The sequence below is a fragment of the Microcebus murinus genome, chromosome 23, assembly GCF_040939455.1.
Source record: "Microcebus murinus isolate Inina chromosome 23, M.murinus_Inina_mat1.0, whole genome shotgun sequence".
NCBI classification, from domain to species: Eukaryota; Metazoa; Chordata; class Mammalia; order Primates; family Cheirogaleidae; genus Microcebus; species Microcebus murinus.
Window position 1 is genome coordinate 5,922,386 of NC_134126.1, and position 11,818 is coordinate 5,934,203.

Sequence of the window (11,818 nt, forward strand, 5' to 3'; positions counted from 1 at the left end):
GCTTACAAGAAATTAGTACAAGAAATGTGAAACATGTAGGTACATGCTAACTGTTCTCAGCTAAAATTCTAGACCTTTCTGTGTCTTTGTTTAATGTTATTATATTGGTAACTACTTAAAACGCCTAATTGGTAACTATTAAATAGTGACTGGACAAGTTCATGTACAGTGATCAAATCATTTCTCTAAATGTTATAAATTCTTATAGCTAATGGAAAAATCCAAGTAGCTGTTTCGTCGTCGTCCTACTGAAAGTGGGTCAAAAATTCTGTCTGGATGTTGAGACTCGTGCTCCACTCGATAGCACGAGGCATGAAGAGAGGTGCTACTCAGCCCAAGAGGATTTCTGGGGAAGGCAGCGCAGGTCTCGAGCTAGTCTGAGAGAACGGGTGGGCGGATGGCTTTGGTTTTTATTGAGGACAGAGGGTTCCCAGGTGAGGTGGGGACTTACATAGTTTGAACTTTCCACTGGTGCTAAAAGCAGCAGCCATCAGGCCTTCTACGGGCTGCTTAGATGCGGGGCACGAGGGGAAGTGGAGGAGATGGGGTCTAAAAGCTGTCAGTGGTCAATCACCAAAAATGGAGCCAGGTCTTTATTACAGCAGCAGTAAAAATTACTCTTAATTTTTTTGGATAAAGGGCTGATAACTAGAATACAATTACCTTTTTAAAACCAGTCCCTTGATATAGTCTCTTATCCCCATCTGAACTGTCACCTTTCATTCTCTGTCACATTAAGCTACTTGCGTATTTCTTTTCATGGAGCTGGTCACGATTGATGTGTGTGCGTCTCTGTTCACTGTTTGCCTCTTCTAGCCAAAATTGGAACTTCCCCAAAGTGAAGGCTATGTCCGGCTGTTTTGTTTATAGTTGTATCCACAGCACCTAGAAAGTGCGAGAAACATAATAGGCAGATGGTAATTTTAAAAAAATAAATGTCTGTCGGATTTACTAGACTAGAAGCTCCACGAAGGCAAGACTGTGCCTGTTTCTGTCATGGTCCAGGTCCATTCCAATGACTCAGAGAAATGATTCACACCTTAGTAAGGTATTGGTGGAAGGAATTCATCCTTTTAGTTACTCTGATACACCACTTTTACAAGGTTCTGCTGTAAGACATTAAATCTATCTGTTATGAAATCTTGGCTCATTTAAGTTCCAAAATACAGCCAGAACATGTTAATTGAGTCCTGCTGATTTGTTAAAAAGTTTGGGCAGAGCAGCAACTTTACCAAATGAGTAAGAGTTGAGAACTCACTACTGATGGCAAAGTGATGTAAAAATGTTAGACAATTTCGGCATTACTTAGACATGACTATTCTCTTGTTCACAGAGAGCAACAAGAAATATCTTAATTTCTGGAAAAATAAGTGAATTTTCAATTTAAAATCAATTCTATATTCAGGATAGCACAATTGAAAATCTAATGAATCACAAGAAAATCTAATGAATGACCTTTTTTCAGAAAAAATCTGTTATATGTGTTTATTAATAAATCAAAATGTACCATGAGCATAAGTGAATAAATACATAGATACACAGATAAATAAATAAAATAGGTAAATCAGATGTTGTTTTCCATTCTAACTTATATGAGAACATAAAAGTTGTTGCTTTAGAACTAAACAATACTTTTTTGATTTATTAAATGTTCTGAGACAGGCTGATTATTTTTAGTTCTTCTTAAACATTTAGTTCACTCTAATTTAGTAACTGTTATTACAAACGCATTTGATATTCTGCAGCTGTGCGATTACATGGCTGCCAAGCTCCGTGGTTGATTGCAGTGTTGTCACAGCCTGGAAAAGGTGGCTGAGCCCGAACTCCTTCCCAGTGTCCAACCTTTGTTAGGTTAGCTTTTATCTGCCTGCCTTTTACTAACTAAGGAAGGTGGAGCAAGGTGGAGAGCTAGAGGCTTTAGTCTGTTGCCCAGCAACCAGGTCTTTCCTCTTGGGAAGCAGGTCAGCAAGAAGGAAATGCGATGAGGAGGTGATTAAATGTTTGTCTGCCATCTCTGATAAAGCAGAAATTCTCTGAATAAAAATTGTTCTGGACAGATATCTCCAACCCATGGGGAAACAAATTAATCTCATTAGGCAAGGGGTTATATCTGTTTGTTATAAATATTACTTCCCCATCATCTGGGGGAAGTTTTAGTGATTGTACATAGCATGCTAAGACCAGTAACAGTACATTCGGTAAAGTCCAAAATTTTAGTATGGTATAACCATCATCTTAAGGTCAAAAATATTCATTTTGAATGACAAGACAGGATGTTTCATTTTCTATAGTAGACTTACTATTTATTTATTCAGAGACACTTTAAAATGTCATAACAATATCTAGGGTTTTTTAATGACATAAAAATTTATTGAAGCATCTTTCTTCTGTGACTTAGGAATACTGATTGATAGTGTTTCTCAGGAAATATTCTAAATGCAAAACTGCATTGTAAAATCTTGAACACCTCTAATTCTAAAATTTTAAGAGAGAAAAATTCTTTTTTAAACCAAAATTTTTTCTCAAGTTGTTGGGGCTCAGAAATTGATGCCCCAAAGGATGGTGCCTTGGCTGAGAACTTCGGGGTGAAGGACATTGAAGAGACCTCAGAAACAAAGTCTCTTTCTGAACTTCTCCTGCCCTTTTTCTTCTGCTTCCCATTTCTCCCCCAAGGCAGGCCATAGAAACTAGAATTATATTCCAAATTTTCCCTGCCTTCTGTGTAGGGGATGCCCATAAAGATATTTTCTTACCTACTTTATCTGATAGTAGATGGAAAGCCCTCCATTCCAGAAGGGTTTTGCCCAATACCTGGGGGGAGAGGCCCGTAAAAATCTGAACACACAGGCCTTGCTGGGTTTCTTGCCTCAGCCTATCCTTTTTGTCCAATCTGATCTCTACCTGCTGCCCATTCATCATTGAACCTATGCATTAAAAAGTTTTCCCTTGATCTCTGGGTCCTCATTTCTGAAGGCTCTCATATCACAGAAAAACTGTAATGAAATAAATTTGTTATGCTTGTCTTTTGTTAACCTGTTTTTTGTTACAGGATTGTCAGCTGTGATCCTTATGATGGATATGGAGAGGTATCACAATCTTCCACCCCTACAATATGTTAATTAATGCAAACATATATAGTTACCATATAACTATACCATAGTTATATGGTAACTATATATCATTTCGTGGATTTTCAACTCTAAAAGAATTAAAAATTAGAAGAGCAAACATGGGAAAATAGAGACTGTGGAGAAAAGAAATCACAATTCTTTACAGTTTCACTCTTGACACTCTCTTAAATCAAATTTTCTTTATATATACAAAATCTGTCCAGAAAGTATCTAGCCATGTAATAGGAAAAATAGAGACATTTACTGAAGAAGTTACAAGATACAAAAATATTGTACTTAAAACATACCACAGTGAAGCCTCAGTCCCCTTCTCAGTAGGCACCTTGGACCTTATGCAGCTCTCCCAGCGTCTCTTACCCTAACCTGCACATGGTCAACATTCTCAGGTGTTCTGCTTGTTGCAGGCCTTTCAGAATGTGGATCACTTTCAACAAATTATCAACCATCTTTGAAGTGTCTGTGCCACACTTTTATTTGCTTTACACTCATTGCATTATCCCTGAAATCCTTGTGCGTCATCCAAATAGTTTGGATGATTCAAGCTTAATACAAGGAATGTTCAAGCTTAACACAAAATGTGATGCAGATTCATCGCTCTACTTGCTCAGTCACTTTGAACGCGACGGCCACACGGTGCACGTGCCCACTCAATGGCTAGCGCCCCACTGGCTAGCACAGTGAAGTCGTCATTGTTCACACATGCGCATCCCAGTCCGTTCTCCTTTGCTGCCAGGTTACATCGATGTCATCCAAACTGTTCTCATAAGAGTATTAGGTCATTAGATATGAAATGTCCGATTTCAAATCAAGTGTGTAGTTTATTATATCTCAAACAGGAAGCAGTACAATTAATCAAAGTATGCACCTGAACTATAAACACAGTTTTACCATCTTAATGGTAGCTTGTTCATGCCAGCAACAAAGAAGCCTGGAGAGTGAATGGAGATGAAATCATGAAAGGTGTTTTCCACAGCTTGTGGAAAATTGAATATTTTTCCTTGAAAGAAGTAGTCCAAAGGCCTAGAAGGAGTAGTATTCAGTTGGTGCAGGGTCTGGTGAATACAGTTGATGAAGAGAGCTTCCAAGTCCAGCTTCTGTAGTTTGAGCATGCTTGTTTTTTTGTGACATGTGGTCTTGCAAGAGGATTGGCCTGTCTCTGTTGACCAATCTTGGTGGCTTCAGTGCAAACATCCTCATCATTTTGTCCAGTTGGTTGCTGTAGAGATCCGCTGTGATAGACTGACCAGGTTTCATGAATCTGTGGTGGATAATACTGGTGCTGGACCACCAAACAGACACCATTAGCTTTTTATAATGAATATTTGGTTTTGGACTGTGTTTCAGCACTTCACCGTTATCCAACCATTGTGTCAAATACTTGCCATTGTCAAAAGAATCCATTTTTCATCACAGGTAACAATACAGTGTGGAAATGTTTTGCCTTTATGTCATGAGAGCAAAGACGAGCAAGCTTCAGGATGATTTCTCTTCTGACGCTCATTTAATTCATGCGGAACCCATCTATCCACGTTCCTTCCCTTGCCCACTTGTTTCAAATGGTGCAGTATTGCTGGAATGGGAACATCAGACCTTGCTGCTAATTCACACATAAGTTGAGATGGATTTGCTTCCACTATAGCTTTTGGCTCATTGTTATCCACTTTGGTATCAGGTCGCTCACATGGCTCATTTTCAAGATTAAAATCACCAGAATGAAACTTCTCAAACCAACTACGCACTGTGCATTCATTACCCTCATCCTTCCCAAATACTTCGTTGATATTTTGAGTTGTCTGCACTGCATTGGTTCCACAATGGAACTCATATTCGAAAATAACACTAATTTTTTACTTATCCATGGTTTCACAAAAATTGCTCTAAAAATAAAGTTGAAAGATAATCACAAGCTAAAACGTGCATTTACAAGACTGAGGATGTACCTTCACAATAAAAATAAAACATGAAGTGTCACATTGAAATGCAAGAGAAATCAACTGTCAAATTTAGTACTTAAGGAAATTGGACATTTTATACTTAATAACCTAATAACACTGACTGGATACTTTCTGGAGAGACCTCGTATATATGTCAGCTGGTATAATTGTACATACTAAACACCAACATTTTTTTCCTATATTACTTGCTATTTAAAAGGGTTAAAATGCTACTTCAGTGATTTTTCAGTTAAGGACTTTTTAGTCTTGTCAGGAAAGTAGAGGTTATCAGCTTTAGGCTGGAGGTCAGAAATGGGCATAAAGTTTTAGTCAAAAAAATTTGAATAAGCTTTAGAGATCTGCTGCATTACAGCTACAGTCAATACATAATACTCTGCTTGCACTTAAAAATTAAGAGGCTAGATCTTACGTTGTGTTCTTACCACAATAAAATAAAATAAAATGTCAATTAAGAAAAGATAGAGTTACTTCATAGGGAATAACAAAGTGTCCACAGTATATAAATACACTGTGGGTATTTATAAATATATGTTGAGAACTCTGCCAGAATCTAAAACTAGATCTGGTGATTACCTATATATCTATTTGTTTAAAATTCATTCATTCATTTATTTACTATTCAGCATTCACAAGGCTAACAAAAATATGCATACATTAATTTGGCAATGATTTACTGCTTTTAACCATGTTTTCTTAGTAGAAAATTGATTGGCATTGAGAATTGAAGACAACTGAACACATTCAAAACCCATAGGAAAATATGGGATGAGATTCAGCCCTTTTATAGTCATGCTGAACTCACTATATTACAAATCCAAAAATCAACTTCTATTTTGTCTTGTATAAAATGGGAGTTAAATTTCATCTTATATCTTTAATGAAGTATTGGAGTGTTGTATGAGATTTTATTTTTGTAAGTATTTTAGATCTTTGTTACAGCTAGTTGTCTAATAACAATAATATTGCCATAGGACCAATAATAATTTTAATCTCCAGCTATCACAATATAATACACTCACATTTATATTTATATTTATGTATCTTATTTTTTAGTTTAGCTCAAGCAGTTGTTATAATTTTTTTTTTATGATTTTATGGTTTTATTTGAAAGTGTTGCTGAATGTACTCTTTCAAAACATGTTTCCCATGCATTTTTCAAATGTCTTAGGGAAGACAGAATGTCATTAGAAAAATGTCTTAGGGAAGACAGAATCATAAAACATAAAATTTATCTTCTTTTCTACTTTATATGTCATTAATTTAACATATGCTCAAGATACACCACACAATTTCTAATATTCAACATTTCAGATTATTTAATAAAAACAGAGTATCACACAGCACACATGGTCACAAAATTGTCAAACATATATGTTTGTAAATATATGTTTGTATGTATATATAAACAGATATGTATATTTATATTTACATGTATATTTATCCATTTATATGAATATATTACAATAGTCATCACATACCCTAATTCATATTGAGAAATTTGCATAATTATCTGAAGAATCATTCACTCAAAAGTATTTAAACAATCAATGATAGGTTCCCAAAAATACTTAATTTTTCTGTCTATGAATATTTTAAAAATTCATTGTGTTTGTAAATACATGGTAGTAGATATGGTAAATTACATTTGACTATTTCAAGCAAATCATTAATCAAAATGATAAGTTCTTGAAATAATTATGTAATATTAAATATGCTATTCTAAAAAGTAAAAATATTAGCTATAATTTCACTTCTACAATTTTGTATAATAATTCATGTACCTCCTGCATACATATTTATATTTTTTCAAATATTATTCAAATGACATTGTATCAATAAACACTGCCTGTCTTTCTTCATAATTTAAGAGGTGACATAATTGTGTTTGATTTGCATTAGTTCTCTAAGCCACATCTTTTTCGCTAGATATTTAAGTAGTTTCCAGTTTGGGTGTATTTTTTGTGTGTTTTTCTTGTCCATCTCAATAATTAAATCACAGCAGATTTTAAAAAACTTTTCTGTAAGATAGCTTGGCAAAGTACCTGCTTGAAATTAATATTTTTATAAATGTGATATGTTTGTGTTATCTTTTTGGTTCTTTTCCTGATTGTCTCTGCTTCATTACTGACCCAGCTGAATTGTTATAATTTTTAATAGTGGAAAATTTTTATCACAAACACTTTCTGTATATTAATGTGTGTGTGTGTATTTTACCATGGCCCTGTAGATTTTGCTCAACTGGTTGTAATTGTTGTGATTTTGGTTAATATCTCTATTTCTATACTTATCTTTAGAACTGCAAAATTTCAGTCACATCATTCACTCTCCCACTTTTCAGTTCTTGTGCTGACAGCAACCCCCTCAAGAATCAGAGGGCAGAGGCAGTTCACCCACTCCCAGGACCAGTTATGCCTCCTTGCTTCATTGCTTAGTGCGTGCCACTAAAGTACAGAGAATCCACATTCTAGGAGGGATGGTGTTCATCAAAACTCACAAAATTTAAACTAATTTCCTATAGATATTTATATTTTAACATGACCTGGTTGAGTTTAGCAGGGGAAAAAAAGCAGCAAAAATATGCTTATATTATTTAGGCACAATGGTCTTTTTTTAAATAAGAAAATAACATGAGCTCAGCTAACTTTTGCAGCTATATCTAACCTATGGAATCTCTTGCTTTGTAAGATTTCCTCATAACTGTAACAGACTAGCAGTGTATCAAACGATTTGCATTTAAACGTGATAATAAGGAAAAAGAGATTCTTTAAAATATAAAGCTCAGATCAAGAATAAATTGCATATGCAAATGTGCTGATTTGGATGCAGAGGATGAATTCTAATGGCAGGCAACTAAAGAAATTAAGGCTAACGCTTTTCCTGAGTGCCCAGCAATGTTGAATTACAGTTGAGTTTCTATAGAAATGAGTGTGGCATCCAGTAGTTACCAAAGGAATATATTATGCTCTGTGATGTCTCACTGAATTCCAAACGCATTCGGAATGACGGCACACCGAGAGGTGCTGCAGTACTTCAGACATACACGGTCAAATGTGTGTGGTTAAATAAAACTCTGTGGAATGTTCCTTGCATGAAATGAGTTTTTCCTTTTCAGAAGGAATGTGGAGCAATTTATTTTTTCCGTACATGGTCTCATCACAAGTAGAAGTTTACTTTAATAAATTTGCTTTGGTTTGCAGGGAAACTCTTGCAATTTGAAAGGTACTTTGCAATGCCTTGGAACCCTGATGAACTAAACTTGTAATCTTGCCTTTATCGTGTCCTGTAGCTACAGTCTCTGTTTAATATGAAGAGAAGTAGTGATCTGCGCGTGTGGGCTAATGGCGGCACTCTATGCTGCCAGTAGGTTTTCTAGGGAGCTAAAGAAGTGGGACATTCTGATTAGTCAAATGTTTGGGTTAATATTTTTTTACCATATTTATATAAGAAATATTAAATGGTGTGGAAGTATATTACAATATAAATATACTTATGTTCAAAGGTCCTCCTCCTTTTAGAAAAGAATATATTCATGTTCATAGAACAAACTTTGAAGAGTTAACTCAAAGAGGGGCCCCTCCGAGGATAATTTTCCTGGGATGAGACCTGTCCTCTGGCAGCAGTTTGGAGGAGCAGATGCCTGGGCAGGGCCTACCGGCGCGGCCACACTCACCCCAGCAACCGTGAAAGCATGAGACGGGCCACGTCAGAGGAGAAAGCAGAAAGGAGCCTGAAAAGGAAGTGAATTCTTGGGGCCAGTGGAGAGAAAGAGAAGGAAAAATTTAAGAAGCAGGAAAGGGCTTTTAAGTCCCTCTCATGTCTTCCCATACTTTCATTAAGAAATGAAATTCAGTAAATTCAAAAATGTTAAAAATTCTGCTTCTGCCAGTTACTTGCTCTGAGGCTTTGGTGACGTCTTATCACCCCTCTAAACTTCAGTTTTTCAAGCTGTAAAATGGGGTTAAACTTAGGTTGTTGGGCAATTGAAGGTTCAGCTAAACCATTTATGAAGCAGGTGGTTCAAAAATGACTGAAGCAACTGATGGTTGTTGCCACTGTTGCTCGGCTGGGCCTCCCAGGCCGGCGCTGCAGGCCACAGCTGCTCAGACGTAGCCACAGACAGACCCCCACCCCAGGATCTTCTGTCACCCCATGTTGTCCGCATCCAAACCTCACCCCCATCTACCAGTCCACTGATGCTCTTTCCGTTTGTCTGGCAGCCAAGTGCTTTGCTCAGGGGCTTTGCATGGCTGCTCCCTTGAGTCCTTCTTGTGCCCTTAACCGTCTCCCTCTCATTTAGGCCTTCTCTGAGTAAATTATCTAACTATAAAATTATAAAAATATTGTCTGTTAAGTCACCAGATTTTAATTGTCTTCTAGCAATTATCACATCTCAGATTTTCTTGTTTGATTAGCTGTTTTTCCTTTCACTAGGATGTAAGCCCTATGAAAACAGGTTAATCTCATTCACTTCTCTGTTCTTTCTACACACCCTGGGGACTGGACATACTGGGTACTTGGCAAGTGTTTTTGTTGCATGAGTAAATTTCTAGTGTTTGCTGGCTGTGGGGTTGCATTTCATTGTTTAAGTGCGTAGAAGGTTCTCTCCTCTGTGCAGCCGGTTGTCCCTTCCCCACTGAGACGGGGGTTTTCAGATTTCTTCAGGATATTCTGAGCACATTTTTCTCCCAGTTGAGAGTTAAGTGCTGACACTCTTCTCTTTTCTCTCCTCCTCTTTCTCCTTCTCTTCCTTCTTTTTTTCATTTTTGTTTGTTTGTTTTGTTTTCTTGGTGACCATGGCCAGATTTACCTTATTATATCAAGAGACCCAATTTAAGTTTCCTTCACTCAGTGTTAGTGTCAAGTATAGGCAGCTTGGGATTGCAGTCAACAAGGACAAAAATTTAAAAATACGATGCTTGTGACTTCAGGTTTTTGCTAAGGCCTCTTAGCAAAAGTGTTGAACTATAAATTGCTTCATTTTCACTGAAAAAAACCAGCATCATGTAATAAAAAGAGAAAAATAATTTTCGTCAGATCTTCAATGACATTTCACTGTCTTAAGGGATACATGAAAGCTGCCCAGATCAACCACTGGGCCTTTCACCAGCGACTGTCCCCTGAGAGTGGCAGTGGGACCTGCTGAAACTCTGACGCCGAATGAGGAAACTGTCTACCTGGAATACACATTTTATTCCCTGAATTAATTTTATTTTCTAAACTTCAACCCTTTGACTTCTAAGAACATGTGATTCAGATAATCTCGTATTACTAAGTCCTTATACTGAACATAAATTAGGAAGTGTCCAATATTTGCTAATGAGAAAAAGCAATCTCCTCACTCTTCCCCTTTCATAAAGTTGAAGAGGGGCCGTATGAGTAGTCTGCTCCGAGGTCCTTCTTGCTCTCTGCAAACCTCTCTCAGCCTCCACCCCATCCTCAGGGGTTAACCTCCCAGTGTGTGAGACTGTTACTCTTCTTGCCTGTGCTCTTTCTCCCTCTTGACATCAAAATCCTTTCCTTCGGATGTGCTTCTTCTGCTGCGGAGTGTGTAGACGTGAATTATGAGACTGAAACATTTCAGCCACAATCTTTCCTCACTTTTTTTTTTTTAATAATTCTGATGCTGACAGTTGAACTTCTCAGAATCAGCAAGCAGGGATGTTCTACTATCTTCCAGAACCATTTTCTGACCCTCCCTTGCATGGCTGTTCCGCCCCCATCACTCCAGCACGGAGGCCACGTTTGTGTGAAGCGTGGCATTCCTCCAGACTCACCTGCCAAAGGGAAAATCACGCTGGGCAAGACGAGCAGAAAGACGTGGATTTTATGCCGCCGCTCTTGCCCACGCCCAGGGCGAGAGCACAGCCGGAGTCCGGATACTCAGAGCCACCGACACAAAGGGGCCGGCTGCAGGCGCTGGGGCGGAGGGACACACGCCATCTGCGGCCGCAAATCGGCCTTCCCAAACGGAAAAGAAGGTTTCTCCTGTCTTTGTGTTAGGAGGCAGCTTTACAGCTCAGCAAGGCGCCACGCCAGTTAGGCTTCCGGCCTCCCACAGAGACTGGGAGGTAACGGTGCTGCTTTCTTTAATGATTACATTTCAAAAGGGTGGCTCCCGGGTCCTTGAGAAAGAAGTTCCTGGGTTGTAAAACTGACTAGAGCAGGCGTCCTCAAACTACGGCCCTCGGGCCACATGCGGCCGCCCGGGACATTTATCGCCCCGGGTGCTTCTGCGGCCGCTGCCGGTCCTGCTTAGCAGCCGACTGTCCGGGCCCACAGTGCGCATGTGTGGAATGTGCGCGCACTCCCCAACGGCCTCCCACGATCTGAGGGACAGTGTACTGGCCCCTGTTTAAAAAGTTTGAGGACCCCTGGACTAGAGGCTTCTAAAAACGTTAACTTCTCAAAGAAGCCAAGAAAGCAAGCATTTACAATTACAAGTGTTTTCAAGTAAATGCTCTAAGAAAAGGGAGGTCAAGGGCCCAAATCCTAAAGTCAAGTGTTTTGGCCTCTTGGTCCCCAAACGTAACACTGGTTTCCCTTAGGACCAACCAAACCTCAGGACACTTATAATGAGAGGTTCATCTTGAAGCACGTTGCCTGCACTGTGCTTGCATTTCCCCCATTTTCCTTGCTGACTTGGGAGGATGTTGGCTAGCTCAAAGGTGCGCCTGGGCTAATGATGTATTTATATTCTTATTTTATTTCTAAAATATCACAGAATACACTTTA

At 38.4% G+C, this 11,818-nt stretch overlaps 1 long non-coding RNA gene across 1 annotated transcript; it reads right to left on the bottom strand.

The window, feature by feature from the left end:
* Positions 1-390: 390 nt before the first annotated feature.
* On the bottom strand, positions 391-11,297 carry LOC105875418 (uncharacterized). Its single transcript, XR_001155923.2, has 2 exons — positions 10,861-11,297; positions 391-885 (listed from the first exon to the last, which is right to left on the bottom strand). It is a non-coding gene; the product is annotated as an uncharacterized LOC105875418 (long non-coding RNA).
* Between the last annotated feature and the right edge of the window lie 521 nt (positions 11,298-11,818).